This window comes from Budorcas taxicolor, chromosome 4 (assembly GCF_023091745.1).
Source record: "Budorcas taxicolor isolate Tak-1 chromosome 4, Takin1.1, whole genome shotgun sequence".
NCBI lineage: Eukaryota > Metazoa > Chordata > Mammalia > Artiodactyla > Bovidae > Budorcas > Budorcas taxicolor.
Window position 1 is genome coordinate 81,769,917 of NC_068913.1, and position 27,176 is coordinate 81,797,092.

Sequence of the window (27,176 nt, forward strand, 5' to 3'; positions counted from 1 at the left end):
TTTTAAACATTTTCTCAGATTTCTTGCAATAAATCTGCTCCATAGATCTGCAGAAGCATTTAGTCTTCCATAAGCTTTCTGCTCTTGGATTACTGACTGTATATTGCATATCTGGTGAACTTTCTGTTTGCTCATCTTTACAGTTTGTTGTTTATTTCTGTTTGATTTTTCAGTACTAAGACAGTAAGATAGTAACTGTAAAATACACTCTGCTACTCTCATTCACCAAATTAGTGGGAAAAAAAAGTATAGGTTTGTGGTAGATATTTTTTTGTCACTTCAGACTTTCTCTTGACTGTGGTATAAAGGCTACTTCAATAAGTGAAGCCAAGCAAGGTCAACCATGCCAGTCAACACTATTTCAGAGGATGTATTCACCATGATTCACCTTTCCTCTAAGCGGCATGTCTACGTCCATTAGGTGCTGGACAAAGCAGTGTGTGTTACAAAGCATGATGTCAATGGAATAGTCTTCAGGGAGAGAACACTGTGCTCCTGCATTAGGGAGCTAGTATCCCTGCACTTTATCAGAGCTGTCAGTGCTGCCCACTGACTTCACAGTGGCTCACCTGCACTCAGGCATCAACTGTAAATTTCCTGAAGCCTGTGGGGTTCTCCCATCATCTCAAAGTCTTATTCTTCAGGCAGAATTCTCTACTGTATCCACTGACTCACAGATCAATCAGTTCTATCTTAATCCTGTCTCCCCTTACTATGTCTTATGAAAATTTTTCCAAGTGTCTGACATGAAAATGTACTCAATGTATGTATCTTTTCAGTAATCTTAATGGTTAAGTAGATGAGTTAGATAGTAGATGAAGATTTCCATCTCGAGCCTGAGTTTCTTCCTTCTCTCTCTCTTTTTTTTTTTTTTTTTGCTCATTTCTGACAGAATGAAAACAAACTGATGCTGTTTTCTAAACCTGATTAGTGAGTTTCTGAGATTAAATTGGGATCCTGAAATCACCTAGATCAGCCCTGTCCAATAGAACTTTCTGCAACAAAGGAAATCTTCTGATCTGTTCAATTCAGAAGCCACTAGGCTCATATAGTTATTGAGCACCTGAAATGTGGCTCATGCAACAGAGAGACTGAATTTTAAATTTTATTTAATTTGAATTTAAATAGTCATATACACTGAGCAGTTAGTGTATTAGTTCAGTCCTAGATAAACATCATTTAAGTTTCAACATCTTAAGTTTCAATCAGAAGTCCAAGGCTTCACACTAAACTTATAAAATCATAATCTTGTATGTATTGGCATGGAGGGAGGTGCATTTCTGAAAAATTCTTTCCATGATTCTTAATGTGCACTAAGGTTGCCTCAGATGGTTGGTTTGATACCAGGAATAATGGAAATAAGACTTGGAAAGGTAATAACTTTGTGTTCCACTGAGCTTTAAAACTCAGTAACAGTGAAACATGCACATTAGAAATTTGACTAGAAAATGCTAAACCTTTACCACTGTCCCCCTCCCTTATCTGAAATAGACATTGACTGTCAAAATTGACTGTCAATCACTGTGGTTTTTTCTATGAAGCTCACAAAAAGAATTGTTCTCAAACAGGGTCTTAGAAATCCTTGAGGATCAGTCCCAGAGAGGAAACCTATTTGCTGTCTAGATCAGGGGTCTACAAATGTTTTCCATAAAGGGCCAAATAGTAAATATTTTAGGTGTTGTGGGCCATACGCTCTTTGTCACAACTATATTTGCCAATGGAGCAAGAAAGCCATCATAGGTAACATGTAAACAGAAATGAATGACTCTATTCTAATAAAACTTCATTTGTGGATAGTGAAGTTTGAATTTTATATAACTTTCCCAGTTAGTGAAGTACTGCTTTTTATTTTTTCAACCATTTTAAATAGAAAAACTATTATTAGCTCTTTGGGATAAATAAATAGGCATTGGGCTGGATGTGGTCCCAGGTGGTAGTTTGCCAATTCTCATCGAAATGATGGCTAAAGGCTCTTGATTTTTAATATGTCATGAGTCAAAGACTTTCTGCTTTACAGTCCCTAGAGTAGGACATTGGTATAACACTCTATGACTCTTTTATATCTTTTTATAACATAATATCAGGATCTGCACAATTCAGCATACAAAACACATACCTAATAGTGATAATTTATAGGGTAAAATCTCTATAACATGTGAAAAAACATACATACATGTGAAAAAACATATATAAATGAAGGCAAAGATAGTGATATTTCAGCTTATTGTCCATTGACCTACTTAAAAAAATGTTGAAGATTTTCAAGCAAATTTCTATTGAATTTTATTTCAACAAAACTTTTAATTTGAAAATATTCTAGTCATTCTATTTTTTAAAAAAAGATTCTATTAATACCTAAATTGAAGTTATGTTCTAAGTTAGAACAATATTTATTTCCACAAATCTACTAACTTTAGTTAACACTTAACTTCTTTCTATGCATATTAAAGTGGATGAATAAATAACAAAAGCAAAAGCTTCTTGGAGACCTGCTAGGCAATCACTATGAGGATTCTTCCAAGCATCAGCTGCTATCACCCAGTGACAATGATTCACCACCTTACCACCTACCATGTGACTCACGTTTCTAGGTCAGAATACATTACGGTGATTGGGCATCCATCTCAGCAGGGCTCTAAATTTGGAAACAATATATCACATTTCCGAAATACCCACACAGTATGCTTTGGTTATTTGCTTACTATTAATATATACATTTTATTATATGCTATATATAATATTGTTACTATTATTGCCTCCCCTACATTTTATATTTCTTTTCATAGTTCCTTTATTACACAGTCAAGATCAGAGAAGACCATTAAATACAAATTTATAATTCTAAAGCATTCAAATTTTGAAAATAAGGTCATTCTACTCTTTTTCAGCTATCATTGTGGAGTTTAAATTTTGTTCTGATTTTTTTTCTAACTAAAGACCTGAAACACATTCTCACACATACTGGGAGGTCAACAATAGCTTTTTTATAAAAAGACTGGCATTTTCAAAACTCTTGTTTTCTTAACTTCTAGACTTGAATTTTAATTTAATTTTGTTTACTTCTTTTTTATATATACTATTATGCTGAATGTAATTTCAAAAGTTTTCTCTACCTAATAGTCATGATTTCAACTTAATAAAAATCTTCTTCCCAAGTAAGTGGAAATTACTAGCAACCTCTGACTGGGTTGTTAATTACTATCCTGGGGCCAAATTGATGTAGCATTGTCAACAATACTAAATACAAAACCAAAAATGCACACAAAAAAGTGACCTACAGATTTAAAAATACACTAAAGTTAAAATAAAGAAACTATCTTATTATATTTATTATTCAGCATTTTTTCGTAAGTAAAATTTGCTAAACAGCTGAAACTGCTAAAACAAAAAAAAATTCATTTAAAGAAAAATACAGAATTAATACTCTTTTCCATGAATTTTAAACATAAAGATACTTAAACACTATATAAAAATAAGAGGAAGAAATGGCATTATATTTTAAATAAAAATATTAATGTTTTACCCCATCCTGCTTAAACTACAAGATGATATTTAAAAGGGACAAATAAAAGAACTTTATGGTTAAAAAAGACTTTAAAAATTCCTTTATGTTATAGATAAAAAATGAAGTCTGGAAAGCTAGGTGTTCATTAGTGGCAGAATCAGTACAGAAACACTTATCAGATAGTGCCTTAACCAATCTTGGTGGTGAGTGAGTTCCAATAAGTGACTTGATTTCAGGTGATTGGGCGGGGGCGGAGGTGGATCACAATAAGTTTGATATAAAAAAAGATTACATTTATAGTATATCTGCTTTTTATATTACTCATAGGCTGAGATATCCAGCATATAAATATTTTGCCCTAAGGCCCACTATATAAGTAGCAAGACCCATATGTGATTATTTTACTATTTTACCCATCCACTGGGTGGAGAACTGTGAACAAATGACAGCCAATCATAATCATCATCTTTTTCAATTTTATCTTTACAATAGAAAATATATTTTGCTACAAACCACTATGCCTGATACACAGATGACCAAGAACATGACAATTTTTTCACTTAGGTCTATTTCACTTAAGTAATAGGTAAGTCAGCACTGATCAACTGGGGAAAAGGCACAGACTTCAGAACCTGAAATATTCAGGTCTAAAGAAAATGCTTTCCAATATAGCCTATGGGCTCATGAATATTTTTTCTTATGTGTCAAACAAATTTATAATAAAAGATAATACAGTACAGTCTGTGAAGATGAATGACATTGAATACAAAATACCTGGAGAGTATCTGAAGTAATATTCACTTAAATGACAGTATTCATTCTCCTATGTTACTCCCCACAGGCGGTCCTGTGGTAACTGGCTAAATATTACCATTTCGATCTGACAGAATTATTACAACTTTACATACAACTGCTACAGTTACTTAAACAGGGATGATATATAATTGCTGAATTATAAAACTATGCAGCCCAAGAGACTAAAAATCATCACAAGAAAGTCAAACTTCTCATGTCTCAAGACCACGTAGCCAAAAGTAGAGTGGGTGATTTCCTTTCTGTATCTTATGAGAAGCACAGAAATAGAAGTTTGGACGAGTCAGACTTCAGGTGAAATGGAACTAGTAGGCAACGGTTTTTTTTTTTTCCTTTGTATAAAGAAGAGGTTGGGGATTCGTGCACTGACAACTCTTCCAGTAAGTGGTGGGCAAAGAATTTGAAATCTAAACTTCAAAGGCAAAGAGTATGGACATACCCCCATGCAATAAATAAGTAGCCATGACTTACACGCCAACCCAGACAGCTATTATTAGACCCTGCTGGCTAATTAGACGAACATATTTGGCTAATTTCCCTTCAAATTCACCATCAATGTCAACACATTTGGAAAATCCTAAAAGGCTGGGAATTTACAAGTCATAAACATTTAGCAAAATAGCTAAGCTTCTTAAAATACTTTCCCCATCTGTGTTAAACCACAGAAAGTCTAACCGGAACAAGACTATATCCCCCAGCCTACACGAGTTTTTGTTAGAGATAGTAAGTCACTTTAGAGCTCTGTGCTGTAAGTATAGAAGAAGAAACAAAACACAACACAATAAAACAGAAAAAACAACTTTGACCCAACTTCTAGTACCTTTTAAGTTTCTTAGAAGTTTTATTCATTTATGAGCAAGTTTACTTTCATCTGTAATTTTTTTTCACTGTCTCCCTTCAAACCATCATCTGCATTGTGAAACCTGGCCTTTCCCTTGATGATCTAGTTACCTCATCAATGCTCTTCTGGTTACTTGTATTTCTCTACCCCGCTTAACGTACTAAAAGGCTGGGCCTCACTTCCCAGTGCAATTTCCTGATTACTGATCAATTCTACACTGGAAGTCCACATGGTTTATTTTTATCAGTCTCTTCATCATTTATCATCCTGCACAACTCAGTATCACCTTCCTCAACCATTTCTTCACTTGATCATCACCTTTGGCCCCTTTTCTTTTGTCATCACTAGTGACTTAAATATTACAGTGAATATTCTGACTCACTGCTGTTCACCTTTCTCCACTTTTTTGACCTTCCATTCCAACAGCCTCAGCTTCTAATGAGCCCAGTCATATCCTGTGGATCTTGACCCAACACCTCTGGGATCTCAAACATTCTTATTTTCTCTGAGGGTGAGCTGATTATAGATCACACAACCTTTTTCTCCATTTCCTGAATTACCCATTTGCTTTCGCTGAGCTGTCTGCTTAGTCATATTTTAATGACCCCACCAGTAATGCCTCTTGTCTGGTTGGGGCTCTCTGGTTAGTCACTTCAAAACTGACCTCTCTGACGTATTAGGCAACAGATTTCTAGGCCTCCACTCACACACATAAAGCTTCTCTGAACCATTTACTGCTTATGTTCCCAAAGGATGAATGAGTGTCTAGGGGTTTATGTCCTGGTATTCCCATTGCTCAGCCTCCATGGAGCTCAGCGTGATGGAAGAGTGGAAGGGGGCCCTTCTACTCACTGTTCTGAATCAGTCCTTGTCTCTTAGGGCTCAAAATGACAGAACTTTAGGCTCAAAGTTCCACAGTTTTACCTCCCATATACAAACTCATCTGCTAAGACACTTCTCCAGGAGAGAGCTCCCACCACAAACACACACACACACACACACACACGAACATATACATAAGCAAACGAAGCTAATAACCCCACATTATCAACAATTGACATAAGGAACAGTTTTCCATCCCATAAGTCCTTCACAAAATATCCTCCCTGCCACAACCGCACAAGAATGACACTGCTTTTCTGTGTTTCTAGAGAACCACCACCCCCTCCATACACACGCGCACACACGTGTGCACACACACAAATACTATGTCCCCAAATAGATTTAAAATATCTGTTTGGTCTTCCTACTATACTAAGTGTCAGCCACTGAGCATAAATTAGTTGCTTTCTCTAGTATTAAGGACATAAAAATTCCATGAGTCAGTACAGATTCCTGTCTCCCAATCACAGCAAATGTAACTTAGCAAGTCGGGAGTGCAGGTATATTCGTATCAAACACATTTCATTTGTCCATTTCTCTATGGAGTGACGTCTAGGCTGCCTCTAGTGCCCTGCCACCATAAACAAATAGAAACAGGCATTTCTCTGGGTAATATGCTGAGTTGTGAAAATTTTCCTACTCAGTTTCTCCTGCTAAGTCGCTTCAGTCGTGTCCGACTCTGTGCAACCACATAGGCAGCAGCCCACCAGGCTCCACCATCCCTGGGATTCTCTAGGCAAGAACACTGGAGTGGGTTGCTAGTTCCTTCTCCAATGCATGAGAGTGAAAAGTGAAAGTGAAGTCGCTCAGTCGTGTCTGACTCTTAGCGACCCCATGGACTGCAGCCCACCAGGCTCCTCCATCCATGGGATTTTCCAGGCAAGAGTACTGGAGTGGGGTGCCATTGCCTTCTCCATCAGTTTCTCCTAGAACTGCCAAATTACTGGCTGCATGAGCTTCCTATACCTATTAGCAAGTAAGGTTGAGCTCTTCTTCATGGACTTGTTTGTTACTCAAGACTCCTCGCTAATGAATTGCCTATACACTTATGTGGACCACTATTTTATTAAATCATGTGTTTTTCTCTTTGTCGTTATGATTTTATCTTTTTAAACCATTTTACTGAAGTTATAACTGACATACAAAAAAGCTGTAACATTTAATGTGTACAACTTGATGTATTTGGAGATAAATATACATGATATCAATACCATAAGCATATTTATCACACCCAAATGTATCCTCTGCCCTTTTAATTTATTACCATTTTTCTGACACAGACATTTAACATAAGATCTACCTCTTAGTAAAAATTTAAGTGTAGAACACAGTAGTGTTATTAACTGTAGGCTCTACACTATGCAGGAGATCTCTAGGATTTATTCATCTTCTATGACTAAAACACTGTACCGTTTCATTAATACCTACCCATTCCCCCCACATACAAACCAATCCCTGGCAACCACCATGCTATTCTCTACTTCTATGAGTTCAACTATTTTAGTTGTCTCATGTAAGTGGTATCAAGCAATATCTGTCCTTCTATATCTGGCTTATTTCACTTACCAGAATGACCTCCGAGTTCATCTATGATGTTGGAAATTGCAGTACTTCCTTTTTTAAGGCTAAATAATATTCTATGTATAGATCATATTTTAAAGAATAAATCTCTTTGTACATGTGAAATTTTTAGTTTTTGATGTTTCAAATACCATTTTACTGTCATTTTTGTTTGCTTTGCCTATAATGACATCCTTTTATTCCCATATTGTTTGTGCATTTGGGTTCAATGATGTGTTTAAAAATTCTTTCTTCACATCAAGATATAAAGCCATTAGCTTACTATATTTTTTAGATTTTTATACATCGTCTTTAAATATTTATTTCTCTGGTCCTTTTCCTTTTTTTCCACTTAATGAAATGATCTTATATTCTTTCTCTCTATAAAATGAGGTAGTTTTAACAAGACTAAATAAGCCTTGCCTTCTCTACTGAGTTTCGTGCTATCTACTTCATATACTAGGTTTCCACATGTACATAGACCTATTTCATCATTGAGCCGTGTGTTTTTTGGCCAACATTTTATTAATGTAACTTTACAATGTGCCTTAAATACTTATGGTGCAAGTCATCTTTCTCTATACTACTTTTAAAAACTGATCTAGTGATTTATGATTCTGTATCATTATATTAATTTTACAGTGAATTGACAGAGTTCTTTAAAACATCCTGTCCTAATTTTTATCAGAACTGGCATGAATTTACAGATGAATCAGTATTCATTCATTCCACCAGTGAACATGTTATTCCTTTTCATTTATTTATTATTTTCTGTTGCTCAGTGTATTTTTAAGCTTATTCCTTACTTGCTTTACACATGAGCTATGATATGATATATTTTCCATTTATTATGATACTATTGCTGGAGTAGGGGAACACAATATTTCTAAATTAAGCCCATTTATATGGCTATTTTGCTGACCTATTATTTCTAAAGGTTGTTGGTTTTGAGGAATCTTTTTTTGGTAAATGATCATATGATCTAGTCATGGTTACAGTTTGCATCATGCCTTCCTATATTTACCTCTTGTTCCTTTTTCTCATCTTATTGCCTTGTTCAGGACTTTTGAAAATGTCCTGAGTGAAAGTGATTACACGGGCATCTTCATATGGTTTCACATTATGAAATAAGTTTGTTAAAACTTTCTGAAGTTAATGTCTGACCCAAGCTTCTGACAAAAGCTTTTATTAACTTCAGTTCAGTTCAGTTGCACAGTTGTGTCTGACTCTTTGTGACCCAATGGACTGCAGACGCCAGGCCTCCCTTTCCATCAACAACTCCCAGAGTTTACCCACACTCATGTCCATTGAGTCAGTGATGCCATCTAACCATCTCATCCTCTATCATCCACTTCTCTTCCAGCCTTCAATCTTTCCCAGCATCAGGGTCTTTTCAAATGAGTCAGCTCTTCGCATTGGTGGCCAAAACATTGTAGTTTCAGCTTCAACATCAGTTCTTCCAATGAACACCCAGGACTGATCTCCTTTAGGATGGACTGGTTGGATCTCCTGGCAGTCCAAGGGATTTTCAAGAGTCTTCTCCGACACCACAGTACAAAAACATCAATTCTTCGGTGCTCAGCTTTCTTCACAGTCCAACTCTCACATCCATAAATGACTACTGGAAAAACCATAGCCTTGTAAGCCTTGACTAGACAGACCTTCGTTGACAAAGTAATGTCTCTGCTTTTAAATATGGTATCTAGGTTTGGTCATAACTCTCCTGTCAAGGAATAAGTGTCTTTTAATTTCATGGCTGCAGTCACCATCTGCAGTGATGTTGGAGCCCAAAAAAATAAAGTCTGACACTGTTTCCATTGTTTCCCCATCTATTTGCCATGAAGTGATGGGACCGGATGCCATGATCTTCGTTTTCTGAATGTTGAGCTTTAAGCCAACTTTTTCACTCTCCTCTTTCACTTTCATCAAGAGGCTTTTTAGTTTTTCTTCATTATCTGCCATAAGGGTGGTGTCATCTGCATATCTGAGGTTATTGATATTTCTCCCAGCAATCTTGATTCCAGCTTGTGCTTCATCCAGCCCAGCGTTTCTCATGATGTACTCTGCATGTAAGTTAAATAAGCAGGGTGACAATATACAGCCTTGACGTACTCCTTTCCTGATTTGAAACCCGTCTGTTCCAAGTCCAGTTCTAACTGTTGCTTCCTGACCTGCATACAGATTTCTCAAGAGGCAGGTTAGGTGGTCTGGCATTCCCATTTCTTTCAGAATTTCCCAGTTTATTGTGATCCACACAGTAAAGGTTTTGGCATAATCAATAAAGCAGAAATAGATGTTTTTCTGGAACTCTCTTGCTTTTTCCATGATCCAGTGCATCCTCTGCCTTTTCTAAATCCAGCTCCAACATCTGGAAGTTCACGGTTCACATACTCTTGAAGCCTGGCTTGGAGAATTTTGAGCATTACTTTACTAGCATGTGAGATGAGTGCAATTGTGCAGTAGTTTGAGCATTCTTTGTCATTGCCTTCCTTTGGGATTGGAATGAAAATTGATCTTTTCCTGTTCTGTGGCCACTGCTGAGTTTTCCAAATTTGCTTGCATATTGAGTGCAGCACTTTCATAGCATTATCTTTCAGGATTTGAAATAGCTCAACTGGAATTCCATCACCTCCACTAGCTTTATTCATAGTGATGCTTCCTAAGGCCCACTTGACTTCACATTCCAGGATGTCTGGCTCTAGATGAGTGATCACACCATCATGATTATGTGGGTTGTGAAGATCTTTTTTGTACAGTTCTTCTGTGTATTCTTGCCACCTCTTCTAAATATCTTCTGCTTCTGTTACGTTCACACCCTTTCTGTCCTTTATTGTGCCCATCTTTGCATGAAATGTTCCCTTGGTATCTCTAATTTTCTTGAAGAGATCTCTAGTCTTTCCCATTCTATTGTTTCCCTCTATTTTTTTTTTTTTTTACTTTTAAATTCTTTCTTTATTTTTATTTTACTTTAGAATACTGTATTGGTTTTGCCATACATTGACATGAGTCCACCATGGGTATACATGAGTTCCCAAATCTGAACCCCCCTCCCACCTCTCTCCCCATATCATCTCTCTGGGTCATCCCAATGCACCAGCCCCAAGCCTCCTGTATCCTGTATCGAACCTAGACTGGCGATTCATTTCTTACATGATAGTATACATGTTTCAATGCCATTATCCCAAATCATCCCACCCTCTCCCTCTCCCTCAGAGTCCAAAAGTCTGTTCTATACATCTGTGTCTCTTTTACTATCTTACATACAGGGTTATCATTTCCATCTTTCTAAATCCCATATATATGTGTTAGTACACTGTATTGGTGTTTTTTCTTTCTGGCTTACTTCACTCTGTATAATCGGCTCCAGTTTCATCCACCTCATTAGAACTGATTCAAATGTATTCTTTTTAATGGCTGAGTAATACTCCATTGTGTACCAATATTTTCTTATCCATTCATCTGCTATTTTTTAGCACTGATCATTGAGGAAAGCTTTCTTATCTCTCCTTCCTGTTCTCCGGAACTCTGCATTCAACTGGGTATATTTTTTCTTTTCTTCTTTGCTTTTCACTTCTCTTCTTTCCACAGCTATTTGTAAGGCCTCCTCAGACAGCCATGTTGCTTTTTTACATTTCTTTTTCTTGGTGATGGTCTTGATCCCTGTTTCCTATACAAAGTCATGAACCTCCATCCATAGTTCATCAGGCACTCTATCAGATCTAGTCCCTTAAATCTATTTATCACTTCCACTGTATAACTTGAAGGATACATTTTGTCTCCAATTTTTATTATAAATATCATTTATTCAAATTTTATTAAATGTCTTTTCCTTAATTTTTATGACAAATATGTGTTCTTTCATAGACCATTAGTGTGGCAAATCATGTTGATTAATTTTTGATGGCCAAACATACTTGCCTTCTTGGGATAAACCTGAAGGTGATATACTGCAGTATTATATATAACTATATACATATATAGTTATAACAATATGTTACAATTTATATATATATGAGATATTATTATATAGAATGTGTAGAATACAATACAGATTTAATAAACTAACATTATGTAGAATTTTACATGTACTTTAAGAAGGGAAATGGACTTTATATCTGTTTCCCTGTATTATGTTGGTATGAAAATAATACAAATCACATAAAATAAGTTGATAAATTCTCCCTATGTGTTTTTTAAAAACCACTTGCATAAAATAAATATTATGTATTTCTGGGAAATTTGAAAGAACATATATAAAATAACATCTGAGTTGCTGCATTAGGAGCAAAGGATGTTGAACTGTATTTTGGCTTATTTAATGGCTTTTCTGTTGTTTCTTGTTCCGTGTTGGCAATATTATGGTAGGAAAAAGCTGAACAAGATTATAAAATATACTTTCATAGAACTGTTCATAAAATTTTTACAACTATTATATATATTTTTTGTTTTTCAATTTATTTTATATTTTTACCATCTACCTTTTTCCCTCAATGCCAGATTTTCCCATCTTATCTATCTCAAAAAAAAACTCCAGATTTTTCTTTAGCTACTATTTCTTATTGTTTAAATTCTCTGTATCATTAATTTCTGCTATTATCTTTAATATTATTTCTGATATCTTTGGGTTTATTCTGAAACACTTCCTCCTCCTGAGTTGAAAGCTTTGCTCATTTACTTTCCATATTTCTTCCTTTTAGAGAAGTGTATTTAATATTTTCAATTTCCCTTATGTGCTTCTTCAGCTGTATCTAGGAAATTTTGAGTTTTCTTCTTCATTCAGGAAAATCATTTTGTCATTTTTAATGGTATTATACCTTCAACAAAAATGTTATTAAAAGGTATAATTTGTAGCTTTTAAGACATTATTTCATTATTGACATATAATTTCATTGCCTTAAGATTAGAAAACTGTATGATGTTGATATTACATGTCACAGTTTGTGTATTACATGTATGTTCAGAAATAATATGAAACCTGTTTGCTGAATATAAATCTCCCCATATATTTATATTTATCAGTTAAAATCTATTATTCTATTTTTCTATTCTATGCTTACTTTTTTGTACTTTTGATTTTTGTTTTTGACATTCTTAAATTTCATTTTAATAGATCTGGACACTGTTTCCCACACCCCTTTAGAAACACTCTTTCACTCTCTTAAGTCATTTTGACCTCAGGCATTTGATTTTTCCTAATTTATGGTAAAATCTCTATAATTAGTTTGACAATTATTTCATTCCTTCTACTTATTTTTATCTCATTTTAAGACTTCTATTAAATGAATGCTTATAATTCTGCCTTTATCCTTCATATCTCTTAAATTTTACTTAAAAATTTCCACCACTTTTTCCTTTCTTTTTGGCTCCTTCCTACATAATTTACACATTTGATTTTACAGAAACTTCTTCACTCTGTGACTCTATCCAATCTACTGTTCAACACTTTTTTATAGTTTTTAATCTACTATGCCATTTCATACTTAATTTTCCAAATTGCCTCTTGATAATTATTTACTTCTATTTCTGTTCATCAATATCCATTCTTACCTCTTTAGGAAACCTACTGTTTGGACTTTAAAAAGTTATTCTCTCTAGACAATTCTTCATGGGGATAGGTTGTTTAGCTTTTTGTCTCTCAAAGGAGTTATATTACTCAGAGGTTTTATTATTATTCTCTAGGATCTCATCCTTACCTGGCAATATACACCCAAAGCGAGGGATGGAAGTCCAGACCCTAACTTGCGCCCCTTCAAATAAGTTTAGAGGTAGGTGTGTGTGTGTGTGTGTGTATGTGTGTGTGTGTGTGTGTGTGTATGTGTTAGCGCTGTGTGTGTGTGTATGTGTTAGCGCTCAGTGAAAAAAGCCTCTGTCATCAAAGTATGGGTCCATTGTTCTTTACTGACCTTAGCAAACCTCAGGAGATGAGAAACCACAGAAACTCCATCTAGAAACTGCTTCCTTCCCAAAGCTACACCCCTTGCTTGTAATCACTTAAGACTTTGGGGTGGACGGGGAGAAAAAAAGGAAGGAATACTCATGAATTGCCTGGGCTAATTGTTATAATCCAGTGTAGGGAACAATTCTAACAGTGTAGGGAACAATCCCTGGACTGCCCTTAAGAAGTATGGCCTGTTTCCTGTCTCAGAGTAGAATCATAGAGGACAGTGTTTGCCCAGTAACATGTGTAAGAAGGTGGTTTGAAAACACACACACATACATGCCATGAAAAGGTCTTACCCTGCCCTTGGCTCCTAGACCTTCCCCCTTCTGAGTGTCTGTATCATCCTTTACTCAGTCCCACTTTCTCTCTCCAGGGGTTTATCAGGATGTAGCAACATGGCTCTTGGTTTTACAGTATTAGTATTATTTGCAGCATCGGCAAGAAGGGAATCAGAGGATTATATCTGTTTGCTATTTTGCCAGAGCCTAAAACCTATTCCCAAGTATTTCTGATAGGTATATTTCCCTCGATGTTGAAAACATTTAATATTTGTCCACTACAAATAATTTTGGCTATTAGTTTAGAAAAGATAGTGTTTCTTTTATTTAAAAATGTGTTAATGCTTTTGTAATTACCTGAAATCAATGTTCTTCCCTTTTTTTTTTAACTTTATTTTACTGTACAATACTGTATTGGTTTTGCCATACATTGACATGAATCCACCACGGATGTACATAAGTTCCCAAACATGTTCCCCCCTCCCACCTCCCACCCCATATCATCTCTCTGGATCGTCCCCGTGCACCAGCCCCAAGCATCCTGTATCCTGCATCGAACATAGACTGGTGATTCGTTTCTTACATGATAGTATACATGTTTCAATGCCATTCTCCCAAATCATCCCACCCTCTCCCTCTCCCTCAGAGTCCAAAAGTCCACTCTACACATCTGTGTCTCTTTTGCTGTCTCGCATACAGGGTCATCATTACTATCTTTCTAAATTCCATATATATGTGTTAGTATACTGTATTGGTGTTTCTCTTTCTGGCTTACTTCACTCTGTATAATCGGCTCCAGTTTCATCCATCTCATTAGAACTGATTCAAATGTATTCTTTTTAATGGCTGAGTAATACTCCATTGTGTATATGTACCACAGGTTTAGGAATGTATATATAACTTGTCAAGGCATCTAGAGGAACTTTATGCAGACTGCATTACATGGAGAGCGTCTCATATCTAAACATCAATATTACTGGGTATGTTTTATTTGATTATGGTAGATAATTCTTTGCATTATTTACCTTTACATGTTTCATTTGTCTTTCTTATCTACTTTTATGAGTGAAAACTTTTAGTGTTACTTGTTCAGTTGTGTCTGACTCTTTGGGACCCCACGGACTATAGCCTGCCAAGCTTCTCTGTCCATGGAATACTCCAGGCAAGACTACCAGGCTGGCTAGCCATTCCCTTCTCCAGGGGATCTTCCTGACACAGGAACTGAACCCAGGTCTCCTATATCTCAGGCAGATTCTTTTACCATCTCAGCTATAAGGGGAATCCTTTATGAGTGAAATCAATCTCTATTATCTCACATCTTTTTATAAAATATTCTTTTTAATAAATTGTTACATGTTCATCCAGGAATAAAAGCCATGACCACATATAGCTATTCCTTGAATATTGAAAGAATTAACCAGTTAATTCATCCATGGATTGGACTATATGAAATTTCTAATACCCAACTAGTTTTGACCTAGGAAAACAGACATTTCATGTTTTTATCCACATGAATATTAGAAAGAACACTTCATATAGCTCTAATCAAGTTTTTACTTTGTTGACAGAAAACATTGATATACTGATATTACTTTTTTGATTAAATGGAAGAGCATTCTTACTTCTTTCCCAAATCCACCACAAACATTTAGAATGATATGCATATGTGTGTTTCAAGAACAATTCTAGAGAAATTTTTTTTAAAAAAACCTATCATTTTATTTACTAATCTTCCTGCCTATTAGGTTCTAGAGAAAACAGAGAAAAATTCAGTTTCATTACCTATTGCTTGTCTTGTTCATTCCAGCCTTTCTTGGAAGGCATACATGGGAAAAACAAACCAATGAACCAAGAACTCATGGGAGAGTCTTTCGAGTTCATTTTCTGGGTGAGTGCTTCTCTACCCGACCACCAAAACAAAGAAACTTCTAGGAAGTTAAAGAATTAAAAAAACAGGGAGAAAGAATGAGTCACAAGAGGGTCTTACCCTTTTACTAAGAGGGAGATTGAATAAAGAATTTGGAAAATCACTGCAACTTATGTATATGTGTGTAGTTCTCATGGACTATTCTATTTTTCAAGTTGAAAGAAAAGTATAAAATTGAAAGGCACTCAGTTGTGTCAGACTCTTTGTGACCCCATGGACTATACAGTCCATGGAATTCTCCAGGCCAGAATACTGGAGTGGGTAGCCTTTCCCTTCTCCAGGGGATCTTCCCAATCCAGGTATCAAACCCAGGTCTCCTGCATTGCAGGCAGATTCTTTACCAGCTGAGCTACTTTTCATGTTAAGTATACATTATAATTATTTTGTGAGGCTATGAAATTCCAGAAAATATAATATTAAAACGTCACTGGTCATGTTAATGTAAAGTAATTTATCATAAATTAAACTGATAGAAATTCGAGGATTTTAAAGATAAAGTCCCCTTGGATAGAGTCTGGTATACATTTTCTACACGAAATATGATTCAAAATTGAAAGAAAATTAAATTTCCAGGGCAAAATATTGAAAAACTTTATGTGACCCCTGTGTTAATTTCAATTTTCATTTAAAAGGTAAGATAGTAGAGGGACTTCCCTGGTGATCCAATGGTAAAGAATCTGTCTTGCAATACAAAGGACGTGGATTCAATCTCTGGTCAGGTAACTAAGATCCCACATGTGCTGTGAAGCAACTAAGCCTACATGCTGCAACTACTCTGTCCACATGCCACAATGAAAGTGTATACATGCTGCACCGACAGATTCCCCATGACTCAACGAATATCCCACAAGTTGCAACTAAGACCCACAAGTTGCAGCCAAATAAATATTTCTTTTAAATCAACTGGTCAAAAGGTAAACGGTAAGATAGTGGAGTTCAGTTCAGTTCAGTTCAATTCAGTCGCTCAGTCGTGTCCGACTCTTCGCAGCCCCATGAATTGCAGCACGCAAGGCCTCTCTGTCTATAACCAATTCCCAGAGTCCACCCAAACCCATGTCCATTGAGTCGGTGATGCCATCCAACCATCTCATCCTCTGTTGTCCCCTTCTCCTCCTGCCCTCAATCTTTCCCAGCATCAGGGTGTTTTCCAATGATTCAGCTCTTCACATCAGTGGCCAAAATCTTAAGAGTTTCAGCTTCATCATCAGTCCTTCCAAAGAACACTCAGCACTGATCTCCTTTAGAATGGACTGGTTGGATCTCCTTGCAGTCCAAGGAACTCTCAAGAGTCTTCTCCAACACCACAGTTCAAAAGCATCAATTCTTCGGCGCTCAGCTTTCTTTGTAGTCCAACTCTCAAAACCATACATGACCACTGGAAAAACCATAGCCTTGATTAGATGGAACTTTGTTGACAAAGTAATGTCTCTGCTTTTGAATATGCTGTTTAGGTTGGTCATAACTTTCCTTCCAAGGAGTAAGCGTCTTTTAATTTCATGGCTGCAATCACCATCTGCACTGATTTTGGGGCCCCAAAAAATAAAGTCAGCCACTGTTTCCATTGTTTCCCCATCTATTTGCCATGAAGTGATGGGACCAGACGCCATGATCTTAGTTTTCTGAATATTGAGCTTTAAGCCAACTTTTTCACTCTCTGATTTCACTTTCATCAAGAGGCTCTTTAGCTCTTCTTCACTTTCTGCCATAAGGGTGGTGTCATCTGCATATCTGAGGTTATTGATATTTCTCCCAGCAATCTTGATTCCAGCTTGTGCTTCCTCCAGCCCACTGTTTCTCGTGATGTACTCTACATATAAGTTAAATAAGTAGGGTGACAAGATACAGCCTTGACGTACTCTTTTTCCTATTTGGAACCAGTCTGTTGTTCCATGTACAGTTCTAACTGTTGCTTCCTGACCTGCACACATATTTCTCAAGAGGCAGGTCAGGTGGTCTGCTTTCCCATCTCTTTCACAATTTTCCCCAGTGTATTGTGATCCACACATTCAAAGGCTTTGGCATAGTCAATAAAGCAGAAATGGATGTTTTTCTGGAACTCTCTTGCTTTTTTGATGATCCATAGGATGTTGGCAATTTGATAGTGGAGAGAAGTAAGTAATCAGCCATTGTATCTTCAGAAAATATATTTCAGAATGTAGTCACTGATTCCAGGATTGTTTGGGCTCATTAGAGCTAAGTCTGTGTCAGAGACACTCTCCTCTCTGTTCACTTTGTTCTTGCTCCCCCTATGGTTTTGATGATTCCCAGCCCTCCTCTTTTAAGAATTCAAATCTATTGCTTCTTTTGTGACCTGTTTCAAAGCTTATCTTTTAAAGCAGGATCTCTTAAATATCCCCTCCCCAATACACAAAAAATTTTCTACTCTACTGACCACCCTCAGGTAGGAAAGTTGATTTTTATTCCTAGGAGAATGAGCCACACCCTTTATATTCCACAAAACTCTTTCTCATCTCTTAGATTTTCATTACTGAAGACTCTTTTTTTGTGTTAGACGTCACCCTCTCCTTGAATTCCCTTCTGAAAATACAAGTATCTGGGGAAGATCTAACATAAGACCCTTAATACTTCAGTATGCATAAGATTACAGTATGTCTGTTCTGCCCAGAAGTCTCATCAGAGTTCTAGGTGCCAAGAGGAAAAGATGAATGCTCAAAGAAAAATGAGACAAAGTCTAGAGTAGGATAAGCCCACCACTCTTTCCTTTGGCCTTCTTAAGTTAGCATGTAACTATATTTTGGTATAATGTGAAAAGTAAGATGGTGAGGTCTACTGTTAAATTACCTAGGTTCAAATTCAAGGCTGCAGTATTCTTTTAGAATATTGTCTAACATATCAATGTACTTTTCATGCCAATACTCTGTACATCAGATCTCTTTTCCACGTTCAGTTATTTTATAATTGAAATGTTTGACAGACCTGGATTTTACTGAAAATACTAAAAGGAGAGATGCTAGCTGATCTTGATATTTGCAATATTCACATGCTAATAAAATATATTTATTCCAAATAGAATATTTGGTATATTAACATGTTAACAGAATAGATTTTTACAATATATATAACACAATAGATTTTTAGAATAGGGGAAAGAAAGGTGAATATTATAATGAAGGAGATTAGCGATTTACACATTAGCGATATAGATATCAAATCTATCCAACAAAGCAAGGTCCCTTGAAATAATGTGCACTCTCAATGTAGCTTTCAGCTCAGCATCACTCCTTAAAGCTCTTATACATGCCTTCAAAAGAGGACAGGTGCTGCACTAAAAATAGACATTCTGATTCCTAGTTACCAACCTTCATACCTTTACTCTCAATGATCATTTTAATTCTTGTCTTGCCTTATTTGGGGTATTTCTTTCTTCCTGGCTACATTTTTCCTCTCCGGGACAAAATGATTAGTCTTCCCTCAGTCTCTTCCAAGTTTGACCCATCAACTCATCACTGCTCCCCTCCAGCTGGCATCTGGCATTCAAGTGGAAGAAAGGAAACTACATATCAAAAGTTATATAAAAAGAGCCCACACTGCATAAGAAATTTAACACCTAGGATTTGTAATCCCTTTCAAAGGTAAGACACACTGTCTTATAAAATGCATTTATATTATTACCCTCTCTAGAGAAACACATTTATTTCTGTTGGGGGAATAATTTAAGAGAAAAATCTTTAAATTTTTAGTTGTTTTAACCCAAGTAAGACTATTCTTGTGTAATCATTGTGGATTAACCATTACTGATGCAACAATGACAATACATTAAGATTTTTATTGATGGTATGGTGAATCCACAGAGGCTTGACATTGTTGAACGGCATTTTCCAGTCTCATTTTGCATTTATTTTCACAAGTAAAGCACAAGCAATTTATAAATATTTAAAGATGTGAATAAAATACACTATTGAGCCCTTGCTCACTTACAGTCTGGCCTGCTTTTTTATGTTAGAGTAATGGGGTGAGATTGGAATGAAGGTAATGGTACTGCATTCAGTCCTGGACAGTGGGGCTTGTTTCTCCCATGTGTAGCAGTGGGGGGAAATTAAGGTCTTATTCTTGCTTTAATTCAGATCACAAACTGCATCATTTTGAAACAATCAGTTATGCTCACTGGCACTCTAAATTAAGATTCTGTCTAAATCAAGGTAACCCAGGGTCTAAATTTTTAAAAAGCTACAGAAACCATGGGAGGAGGGCTGGACTGTGAGTTTGCCATTAGCAGACACAAACTATCAATATTACACAAACTGGATAAACAACAAGGTCCTACTGTATGGCACAGGGAACAAGAGTCAATATTCTATTTTAAACCATAATGGAAAAGAACATGAAAAAGAATGTATATAACTGAATCACTTTGCTGTACAGCAGAAATTAACACAACATTGCAACTATACTACAATAAAATTTAAAAGAAAAAAAAAAAGGAAGCCAAGCTGGCAGAGCTGGGCAAGGTGGAGAGAGACACAAACCTTTATTTTGCAGCTTCCAAGATGCCAGTGGGGCCTTCCTTTGGAAGAGTTGAGCCCTACCGAAAGTCAACTCCCAACACTTGGCGAGGCTGGGGAAGTGCACTACCGTCCGTGGGAAGCAGAGGCCCTACCCAGCAGCCCCCGCGGGAGAGGCGGGGCGGATCTCTGGATCCTACCAGGAAAGAGGTGAGGGTGCGAGGAGACCTGCCGGAATGAGCTACACCTGGTTGGCTTTCACAGGGAATCAGTGCCTAGAAGAGCCTCCTTTGCTCCAGGTCAGCTGGAACGGCCCAGGTATGGGTATAGGGAGCGGAAGCTTTGCATCTTCACCGCAGCTCTGAGTCCACTGGCGTTAGGAGCAGCCCTCCCCTGGGTGGGGACCGTGATGCCAGTGGCACTGTGGTGGACCCCTGCTGAATGAAGTTTTGATGCGTGGGCACTTGGGTCTCAGTTTCCTGTGCGTATCTTTGAGTCCTTTCTGGAGATGACTGCAGGGATCTCAAAGCTCTCATTAGCCCTGCTGAAAGTAAATTGCTTGGAACCCGGAAACAAGTGCTGTTCCGTATCCTGCTCGGGTCCATGGTCCCGGGGAGGAAATTTCTGTCTCTTCTGGAAGCCCTTGGATGACACTAGCTTCACTGCTTGGGAAAGAAATAATTGATCAGTCGTAGGATATTGTCAGCTGAGCAACAGTGACAAAAGACCATCCAGGCAGTGCGGTTGCCTAGGCCTTGGCTCCCCCGCCTCTGTACATACGTCTATCCTCTGCATGAGCTCTTTTTGAAAACACTAGTGATCTATCTTGTAAAGCACCTGGTACTTCTCGGTCATAACACCCCAATCTACCTAAGGAGATGTGGATATAAAAGTTGGAGAAGAAATGGAAACGATTGGAAAGAAAAGGGTATCCTTCAAGTTTAAGGAAGCAGTTAAGCAAAAGTAAGCAGTATGGCGAGTCCAAATTGCACAAAGAAAAGTATCTCTCCAAGTTTCCTCTGCAGCTCTTCACTTACACCTCAGCGGAAATACTAGTCTTTCCGCAGGATGTATTCAGGGGATATTTGCACAGCCATCTGTAAGAATTAACAGTATTTACTAAGGATGGAGAATTAGGGACCAGTTATAGTGGGAATTTGTTAGACTCATTCTGCTTTCTCTGTGTTTTGATTAGCCTTTGTTTTGTTTGTTTGTTTTGCATATGGGTAGCCAGAAGGGGCATACATGTGTGTGCATATAGCTGAATGATTCATCTTCTGGAGCTGTTACAACTAATTTTTTAATGGAACAATTATTTATTGTGGTTAGCATTTGGCTTTAGTCAGATGATGAGAAATTAGATAAATATTCCAGTAAAGACTATATTTTGAAATCCTGCCCCTTGGATTAGAGAGAGAAGGATATGGACTTCCAAAATACATAGAGGATGATAATGTACCTGCTTCCACATGTTTGTTCACTGTTCATGATTATTCCTCTTCAGATGGGCTCTAAATAAGTGTTTCCTCTTGCTGGTTGACTTAACTTCGCTTGAAGAACTGGTGAGCACAGAAGAGAGGATTACAGTGAATTGAAAACGCATGAACTGTTCAATAATATTTAATACCATATATGGTTTTATTCAGACACTTTTGGGACAAAATTTCTGGTTCTGTCCTACTCTCCATTGTTAAGGAAACTTAACAATGTGTCATTATTTATGTTGTTTATTCCCCTTTCCCTCAAAGGTCTTAGCAAACTTAGAAAATGAGTAATAGGTAGGGCCAGTAGAAGTTCTCAGAAAAAGTCCTGTCTTTTTCATAGATTAAAAACATGACTATCTTTGGACATCTTCAGTAATTTGAAAAGTACACACCCCACTGGTTGAGAAAAATAATTTAAAAGATGGCCCCAAGCATGTTTAGACATTGGGACATGAGGCAAGTTTAAAGGAATTGCAAAATAAGCTCTTAAATTTTTATTTTTATTTGTACAAAGTTTTGGTGGGTTTTTCTTTTCAATTAAATACTCCCTGTCCTGTACCCCTTTCCACCTCATTTTTAGAATGTTCTCTTGCAGTGACAGTTAGCAGTGCAGTTACATATGGCCAAGGGGCTAACAAAATATTCTACTGGGATATTAGGAGCTTAATTTGTGGGATAAATCTCTGTTCTCAGGCCTCTGCTCTCAGACCCCACAGGGCTGTCAAGCAGTGCTGGAGGGCAGTAGGACTTGGTTATAACTTTTATAGCATTTCACATGACTCTAAGACAATTGTTTTCCACTAGATTTCAGTTGAAGCTGTTAGTTCCTTAGGAGTCCCTCCATCTGGGTTTCCATTAATCTTTGTAAGAGGCTCGAATCTTTCACACTCATACTTTGTTTGCATCTGCAGCAGGATGATGGTGGATGGAACAAATTATTCTTATTGTTTTCTGGTATCCTTGCTCATTACAAAATATTCCATAAAAGATGGCACCTTGTGGGTGGGATTTGTTAAAGAGAACAAAATAAGAATGATTTAAAGAGATTTTTGTTTTAAAATACATTTTTCTGGAAAGATCTTTGTGCATGTGGAGGGGGGGAGGTAAGGTGTTAACCTAAGGATTATTGAAGTTAATTTAGATTAGAGACGTTCACCCTTTATTGGGATATAGTTCTAGGCATTTTGGAATAAGGTTAACATTACATAAAGCAAAATAGTCCATTTTAGTGACTAGTGCATGTACAAGTTTTCCCAAACATGAACAGTCATGCAGCATCTCTGAAATCAAACTATAGAATATTTCTAAAACTCCAGTTTTCTTATTCTCCTTTGTAATAAATTATCTTCACTTACCCTATCCCCTAACAATCATTGATCTGATTTTGCCCCCACAGTTTTGCCTTTTCCAGAAAGTCCTATAAGTGAATCCAACATGTATATAGCCTTCGTGTCTGGCTTTTTTCACTTAGCATAATCCTTTTGAGATTCCTCCATGTTCCTTTCATGTGTCAGTCGGTTCAGTTCAGCCACTCAGTTGTGTCTGACTCTTTGCGACCCCATGGACTGAGGCACACCAGGCTTCCCTGTCCATCACCAACTCCCAGAGCTTGCTTAATCTCACTTCCATCGAGTCAGTGATGCCATCTAACCATCTCATCCTCCATTGTCCCCTTCTCATCCTGCCTTCAAACTTTCCCAGCATCAGGGTCTTCTCCAGTGAAAAGTATTGCATCAGTTGGCCAAAGTATTGAAGGTCCAGCTTCAGCATCAGTCTTTCTAATTAATCTTCAGGACTAATTTCCTTTACGATTGGCTGGTTTGATCTCCTTGCAGTCCAAGGGACTCTCAAGAGTCTTCTTCTAGCACCACAGTTCAAAGGCATTGATTCCTCAGTGCTCAGCTTTCTTTGTGGTCCAGCTCCACATCTATACATGACTACTGGAAAAATCATAGTTTTGACTATATGGACCTTTCTCAGCAAAGTAATGTCTCTGCTTTTTAATATGAAGTCTAGGTTTGTCATAACTTTTCTACCAAGGAACAAGCGTCTTTTAATCTCATGGCTGCAGTCACCATCGGCAGTGATTTTGAAGCCCACAAAAATAAAGTCTGTCACTGCTTCCATTGTGTCCACATCTATTTGCCATGAAGTGATGGAGCCAGATGACCTTCATTTTTTGAACATTGAATTTTAAGCCAGCTTTTTCACTCTCCTCTTTCACTTTCAAGAGACTCTTTACTTCCTCTTTACTTTCTGCCATAAGGGTGGTGTCATCTGCATATCTGAGGTTATTGATATTTCTCCTGGCAATCTTGATTCCAGCTTGTACTTCATCTGGCCCAGCATTTCACATGGTCTACTCTGCATAGAAGTTAAATAAGCAGGGTAACAGTATACAGCCTTGACATACTCCTCTCTCAATTTGGAACCAGTCTGTTGTTCCATGTCCATTTCTATCTGTTTCTTCTTAACCTGCATACAGATTTCTCAGGAGGCAGGTAAGGTGGTCCAGTATTCCCATCTCTTTAAGAATTTTCCACAGTTTGTTGTGATCCACACAGTCAAAGGCTTTAGCGTAGTCAATGAAGCAGAAGTAGATGTTTTTCTGGTATTCTCTTGCTTTTTAGATGACCCAACAGATTTTGGCAATTTGATCTCTGGTTCTTCGCCCTTTTCTAAATCCACCTTAAACATTTGGAAGTTCTCAATTCATGTACTGTTGAAGTCTAGCTTGAAGAATTTTGAGCATCACTTTGCTAGTGTGTGAGATGAGTGCAATTGTGCAGTAGTATGAACCTTATGACCAACCTAGATAGCATATTCAAAAGCAGAGACATTACTTTGCCAAAAAAGGTCCATCTAGTCAAGGCTATGGTTTTTCCAGTGGTCATGTATGGATGTGAGAGTTGGACTGTGAAGAAAGCTGAGCACCGAAGAATTTATGCTTTTGAACTGTGGTGTTGGAGAAGACTCTTGAGAGTCCCCTGGACTGCCAAGAAATCCAACCAGTCCATCCTAAAGGAAATCAGTCCTGAATATTCGTTGAAAGGACTGATGCTGAAGCTGAAACTCCAGTACTTTGGCCACCTCATGCAAAGAGCTGAGTCATTGGAAAAGACCCTGATGCTGGGAAGGATTGGGGGCAGGAGGAGAAGGGGACGACAGAGGATGAGATGGTTGGATGGCATCATTGACTCGATGGACATGAGTTTGGATAAACTCCGGGAGTCAGTGATGGACACGGAAGCCTGGTGTGCTGTGATTCATGGGGTCGCAAAGAGTTGGACACGACTGAGCAACTGAACTGAACTGAACTAATGAACCTTCTTTGGCATTGCCTTTCTTTGGGATTGAAATTAAAATTGACCTTTTCCAGTCCTGTGGCCACTGATGAGTTTTCCAAATTTGCTGATATATTGAGTGCAGCCCTTTCACAGCTTCATCTTTTAGGATTTGAAGTAGCTCAACTGGAATTCCATCACCTCCACTAGCTTTGTTCATAGTGATGCGTCCTAAGGCCCACTTGACTTTACATTCCAGGATGTCTGGCTCTAGGTGAGTGATCATATCAGCATTGTGGTTATCTGGGTCATTAAGATCTTTTTCATACAGTTCTTCTGTGTATTCTTGCCACCTCTTCTTAATATCTTCTGCTTCTGTTAGGTCCATACTGTTTCTGTCCTTTATTGTGCCCATTTTTGCATGAAATGTCCCCTTGGTATCTAAAATTTTCTTGAAGAGATCTCTAGTCTTTCCCATTCTATTGTTTTCCTCTATTTCTTTGCATTGATCACTGAGGAAGGCTTTTTTTTTTTTAATCTCTCCTTGCTATTCTTTGGAACTATGCATTCAGATGGTAATATCTTTCCTTTTCTCCTTTACCTTTCACCTTTCTTCTTTTCTCAGGTATTTATAAGGCCTCCTCAGACAATAATTTTTGCCTTTTTGCATTTCTTTTTCTTGGGGATGGTTTGGATCACTGCCTCCTATACAATGTTATGAACCTCTGTCCATAGTTCTTCAGGCACTCTGTCAGATCTAATCCCTTGGATCTATTTGTTAATTCCACTGTATAATCATAAGGGATTTTATTTAGGTCATACCTGACTGGTCTAATGGTTTTCCCTACTTTCTTCAACTTAAGTCTGAATTTTGCAATGAGGAGTTTATGATCTGAGCCATGGTCAGGTCCTGGTCTTGTTTTTGCTGACTGTATAGAGCTTCTCCATCTTTGGCTGCAAAGAATATTATCAGTCTGATTTTGTTGTTGACCATCTGGTGATGTCCATGTGTAGAGTTTTCTCTTGTGTTGTTGGAAGAGGATGTTTGCTATGTTCATTGTGTTCTCCTGGCAAAACTCTGTTAGCCTTTGCTGGCTTCATTCTGTGCTCCAAGGCCAAACTTTGCTTTTACTCCAGGTATCTCTTGACTTCCTACTTTTGCATTCCAGTCCCCTATGATGAAAAGGACATCTTTTTTTGGTGTTAGTTCTAGAAGGCCTTGTAGGTCTTCATTGAACTTTTCAACTTCAGCTTCTTTGCCATTAGTGTTTGGGGCATAGACTTGGATTACTGTGATATTTAGTGATTTGCCTTGGAAATGAACAGAGATAATCAGTCATTTTGAGATTGCACCCAAGTACTGCATTTCAGACTCTTTTGTTGACTATGAGGTTTACTCCATTTCTTCTAAGGGATTCATGTGTCAATAGTTTGTTCCTTATTTCTTTTGAGTATCATTCATTTTATGGATATGTATTTATATACATACATTTTTTATGTGAATGTACTGCAATTTAGTAACTATAATAATAGGTGAACTTTTGAGTTATTTCTAGTTTTGGGTTATTATGAAGAAAATGACTTTAACCATTCACATACAAGTCTTTGTGTGCCCAAAAGTTTTCATGTGCCTCTATAAAATACCTAGAAGTGAGGTTGATAGATTATGTAATTATATATTTAGTATTACAATAGACTGCCAAACTTTTCCACTGTGGCTAAACCTTGCTGGTGATTGCATTACCCCTGCAAGATATAAGCATTCCAACTGCTCCAAATCTTCACCAGTGCTTGGTATTGTCATGTTTGAAAAGTGGGGGGCATTGTTTGTTTTTTCTTTATGATTCTGTTTATGTAGCTATATCTCTCTGTGTTTTTGATTAAATTTGCCTAATGACTAATGATGCTTTATATGTGTATGTGTCTAGGTATAATGATGTTATATATACATGTTACAATGCACATACTGTTTTAAACAATGAGGAAATATTTCATAAGCCCCACCTTGGGAGATTGAGCATGACATTGTGGAAAAATTGAGAACTTTGAAATTGGGCAGATAAGGGTTTGTATTCTGACAAGTTGTATAGACCTTTGTGTTCTTGCTTCCTCATTTCTTAGGTGACAATAATAATACCAGCCCCATATAGCGGTTAGAAGAATTACATGAAGAGAGCATATCTAGTGTGGCTAGTCGA